The sequence below is a fragment of the Eucalyptus grandis genome, chromosome 9, assembly GCF_016545825.1.
Source record: "Eucalyptus grandis isolate ANBG69807.140 chromosome 9, ASM1654582v1, whole genome shotgun sequence".
In the NCBI taxonomy this organism is placed as follows: Eukaryota; Viridiplantae; Streptophyta; class Magnoliopsida; order Myrtales; family Myrtaceae; genus Eucalyptus; species Eucalyptus grandis.
Window position 1 is genome coordinate 2,065,108 of NC_052620.1, and position 5,830 is coordinate 2,070,937.

Below are 5,830 nucleotides of genomic sequence, written 5' to 3' on the forward strand. Positions count from 1 at the left end.
GGGCAAGATTGCAGAGAAGAGGGCGAGGAGAGATTTTGGGTCCTTCTGTCGACCTAAGACTCGCATTTGAGGAATCGGGTGGATTCACATTTGAATGACCCTCTTGAAACATCCTTGGGGAACCTTCAGCATAATTCTTGTAACGCTCCTCCCTCATGAAAGCAACAAGCTGTGAATTGTGAGAATTACCCATCATTTGCCTCGCCAGGATCTCCACATACTCCCTCCACCATTGCATATAGCTGCTTTTCTCCAAAAATATGTCAGGGGAAACCTTGTACTTCTCGATCAGACCCAGAACATATTTCTCAAACTCCACCAGTTTCACTATTTTGGAACCGTTTGATGATCCTCCGCTTTCCAGCAATCTGCACGACCGGATGGCCTCCTCCACGTGTGCCCAAAAGCACAAATCCTCCCTCACACTCGACTCGACATTGTTCAATTTCAAATTCGAAAGGCCAGCCTTCTCCTGGTATTTTTTTTTTCAGATGATCATCCAGCCATTCTTCTACCAGCCTGTAGTGTTTGGATCTTCCTCAATTTATGTAATCCTTTCGGCCCCTTCTGTAATATTCTGCTATGTCCAGTGGTTCCACGATCCTGCAGTAATTTGTCCCTCCAAAGAGCCAACGGTACCGCAGTGGCGTGCCCCATATTTGAGGCTTCTTCTCCGCTTCTTTGACCACACCCTCCCAGTAATCCGAGAGGATTGTCCTGTACTTATCAACTCCATTGCCGTGCCTTTCTCGTGCATTTTTGAAGCTGTCGCAGAAACCAGGACCCCTGCCGTTGGCTTTGCATACCTTCATGTGCCACTCCAAGAAAGGTACACTTTCATTTGGTCCAATTGCTTGGCAGGATCAAATGCCTCTCTTTACTGTCTTAAGACGTCTCTTTCACGCTTTACTATTTCATCTATCAGAGCATCACTGCCCTCGTTCAGCTGCTGTCATTGCAATAAGAGTCCACTCAATCAAAATTTATAAACATTCATAACATTTAGAAGCTTCCAACTTCAGCAAGTTTTGCTTTTATCCTGCTAAAATTCTGAATTAGTCTACCCGCGTTTTAATTAGGTTAAAACATGGTCAATGGAAAAAGTGAGATATATGTGTGGTTCCAAGCAGCACAACTATCTGCTAAAAAGCAAACTCCCCCTTGATGGAATGTAACCATGAGAAGAAGGTCAAGTTCAGATACCTGTATTGGCTTGAGGCCAACCGCTATGACTTGAGTAGTAACCCCAGCTTTATACGAATCTGCTTCTTGCCCATTCAACCATGAACAATCATTGTGAATTAATCTTTGCTCTAGCCATCCACCGACAGTCTTATAATCAACACTTCGGGACTCTGTTTCCAACAGCAATTTCCGACATAAGCAGCTCCATGATGGACTCGGGCTTCAAAACATGTACCACCTGATTCAGAACACAAAAGGAAGGTACCAAAAGGTTTGTATTGACTTGAGTTAGTGGTGGAAGAGTGAAGGAATGGTCTAGGAAAACAATCATCCATATGAGCTACACGCAAGAAGCACAATTCCATGTTAAATATTGCGATACAGCTTGTCGGAAGGCATTGTCCCTAAGGGGTGGCGAATTGCAATTGATACAAAGGGGGAGTGTTCCCTTTGTTGTGTCGAGTGTGTTTAAAGCCATAACATGAAAAGGGAGGCGATGAATATCAGTGTCCTGTAATAATATAGGGAACTGAGTCCTTGGACTTGGCTGAAGCTACAACCTGCGTTGAAGCAAAATAAGCATCATTTCATATTCTCAACTTATAGGTGCCAAATACAGTCTTTCAGATGAGATAAATATGCACAGTTAATAAATGAAATGAAACGCTGCGCAATCATATGATTCAGTTCAATGAAAGATTCAATTTATAGGGATTTTCGCAACTATGCTCAAAACAATGAGAAATCATTTCCATAGCAGAACAGTGCTTCACTTCTCATCTAATAGGCTTAATGATAGGTGGTGAACAACTCGAAACTCCTCAATTGTAGCAATATTAGCATGTCTACTTCAGCAACGATTTATGTAAGCAGCTATTCCTAGATACATGCGTACTTACGATCTCACAGCCGATAATAGTAATAACTAGAAGTCTAGAATGGATAACTTGAGAGGATATATAATTGCTACCTTTTCTTTGAGTCAAGAGAGCTCGTTTCGAAGAGAGTTAAACAAAGAAATCGCAGCTTTGTTTATATGAAAAGTTGGATTGGTTTTGGAGCATAGAACAAGTTGGGGATCTTCAATGAAGGAACCGAATCTCTTTCCTCTTCAAGACTACCGGTAGTAACCGGTGAGGTGACAAAGGCAATGATATTGTAGTTCAGGCAGTGAAATTCATTGATTATTACAGGGTTATCCGCATCTGATCGGAAAATCGCGGATTTAAGTCATGGAAACACCCTCTTTACACAACGCAAGAGGAAGTGTTGGTCGATTCGCCACTCAAGTTCGATATGGCAGTCCATGAATCCTGAAGAAGATTTGATGACGCAGCCAAGTTTGCCAAATATAGTCCATCGCTGAATCTGCAGATCAAGAAAACAACATACTACTCGTCAAGAACATGGATTATCAGTAAAGTCGATGCAAAATGCATTCTCTCCACCGATTGCTGAACCTAAATTTCTGTTTCAGAAATAAAAGGCAAAGGAAAGAAAATTTCTTTATGCACAGAGAATCTGTATCTCGGTCCATTCTTAGAGCTTCGTTGGATCTGCGCAGACACAGCTATTTAACATCGTGCCTCCATTTTTAACCTGATTCCAGAAACAAAAAATGCAAGTGCCAGCTTGCTTAATATATCTTCCAAATCACCCAGCCGGTATGAGTGACATATGGATTTGATGAAAACTTACAGAAAAAATCATAGGTTCGTGTTCAGGGGTATTTTTAATAGAGATTGATCAATAGACTTTTTTTTTTTTTTTGGTCGAGATCAATAGACTTGACCATTGACATTTTAATTGTGATGATGATAAAATGAGTATTTTTGACTTGTTAATAACTTTGTTGAAATGAAATAACTCATATGTGATTCGATATGTAATTTTTACCTTGAGTTTGGGTTATGGAGTTTTGGTATTATTGTGTATACATACATAGTGATTGCTCGATTTGTTTAGAAGATATATACTACTTACCGAACTGTGGTTACTCATTTCACTCATTTTTCATGTTTTTCAAGCTCCTCAACTAGTGGCCAATAGTATGGAGCGCTATTGACGGGATTTTCAGGAGTATCATTTGGGTATGAGCTTAGCTAGTTTATATATATATATATAAGGTAATTACGTTGGGTTGATGAGAATTACGTTGGCACAAATGATAAGGTAACTTGGCTCCCTCAAGAGCATTATGTCGCAAATCAAATTTTTCGTAATTGTTTCCTTTGGCCATCCATAGGACTCACAAACTCGTGCAATGCGATAATTATTTGGTGTGGTGGAGATAGATAAATTACAATATTTGGGGATAAATTGACCAATTGATAATCATTAAATTTAGAGTGTACATGCAATCTAATCGGTAAACTTTGATTTTTATCATTAGACGCGCTGAACTTTCGGTCTTTTTCTTTTGCAAATGATGCACTTTTACCGGAAAATGGCCAATTCTTGGTCCAAACACTGATATGGCGGATGTGTGGCGCCGGCATGGTGTCCAGCTTCGGCACCACGTTAGCACAAAGAAAAATGCTTCAGAACGTGGGAGGGAAAAATAAAAGCTAGGACGGCCATCAGTCCTCTACCGACATTTCCCCGAATTTGCGGACGGCGACGTGACCCTCTGTAATTGCAAGCGGAGGGTTGCGCGGCCCCTTGCCGCTGTCCTTGAGGGTTTACCATGTTTGGACCAGTTTTGTATGTTCTTGGTCGAGTCGTGTCGGGTGGAGCCTGTATTCATTGTTTAGTTTTGAACTGTTTACTATTTTGTTTTTGCTGAATTTATTCGAGGGTTCTAGTTGCACTAAAAGCATATATTTTTTGTTTCTGTAATTTAATAAAAGGGAGCATCAAAGACCTCTTACTACAGCCTCATCGATCCACGAGTGGAATTGGGCGCGCGTTGCTCGTTGGTTCCATAGCGAGTCTTCCAGAAACTAACAGTCACAGTTGTAATGATTATCAATCTAGCCAATCCGGATCCATTGCTTATCGAATAGATTGGCTAGCTCTATTATATTGAGCAGATGATAAAAAAATTCATGGAATTCATCACTTAGATTTTACTTTTTAGAAAGTTTACACACACAAAACTCTAAGAAACTATGTGGTATATTAGTACTGCGCTTGATCCTCAGGAAGATGGTAGATTAGAAAACATAATCCAAAATTTTAAAGAGATGTTAAAGAGCAGGAGTGATAGTCACGGGTAGACATGGGTAGACACGGGTCGATATAATTTTCAATTTTTATGCTAAAAAGGCATATGTTCTAATTTAAATCGTAATTTGTGGCCAAAAAAATTGTCTCACACATCAAATTTAAAATGTTTCCTTCAACAGAACTAATCTAATCTAAATCTGATCAAAATAAACTACATTGGCCCCATTAATGTATCTAACTAATAAAAAGATTAACTTAAATTAAATATTGTGGAAATATCACAATTCATAATCAAAAGTATGAATCCCGAAAACTGTGACTTCTTAATAGTGTGCATACATTGTCGGTGATAGCTTTGTAGGTCTCATATTGGACGCAAAATTGAGTTTTATCTCTAAATTGCCACCGGACCAAAGATAAAGTTGGGTAACTAAATATTAAATATTTAATGAAACTTGATCGGGGACTAAGTAGTATCAACGTGCAATATGACGTGACATGACACAACACTTGTATCGGTTCCCACACGACTAGGGTATAGGACCGGGACTAAACAGACTAGTTCTAAAATGGACAAAGGTTGGTTCCTGGTTCCACGTATTAGGAACCGACCCTGTCCGGTCCAATTTCCATTTTAAAGATGGGGATTGACCCACCCTAAAATTCATTAGCTGATTGAAAAGTTCCTCCACGTCACTAAAATGGAAGAACAGCCAGAGAAAGTCAGCACTGCCGAAGTCGCTCACAGTGAAAAGTCAGAACTGACCGAGAAATGCTCTTCATGGCCGAATAATCCTCCCTCGTACCAACCAAAAAAAAAAAAAAAAAAAGAAATCCTCCCTCGCAAGTGCGAGCATGAGCTGAAATCCTCCGGCTTTTGGTCCCAGATACAACTTTATTTTATATCACTTGTAAAATATGCAGAAACCTTATGATGATAATACGAAAGGATTGTAATAAATAACTCTACTAAATTGCCATACAAGTGTAACCCTCAAAATAATCTCACAGCCATTAAAATATATTTTCTCTGGGCGCACTCAAAACACTTAAGAGCGAACTAGCTTTTATAGTGACACGCTCTCGCTCAGTGGAGCAACTCTCTCTCTCTCTCACTACTCTTGAGCTCTATATGTTGCTCTCTCCCTTCTTTCTGCTCTGGCGCACTCTTTTTGGGCACTGGGCTCGCACAAAACGACAACAACTACAAAATATATATGTATAGATGCATTAGCCGACTTGTATCCTTTGCCGACATCATCACGGAACTGAATATGGAAAGAGTTTCGTCTTTGGCCAACAGCTTGCTCCTTGAAAGACTCTAGCTGCCTCCAAAGTTCAAGTCGGTAATTTAATCTTTCCTTTGTTGATTCCAACAATTCGAAGGAAGCCAAGCCAGAGTGGAAGTCGGTCAGGCAATGCGTAATCCTTTGGCCGTCGCCATCGCGTCCATCTTGCTTGCCATGCTCGCACCCGG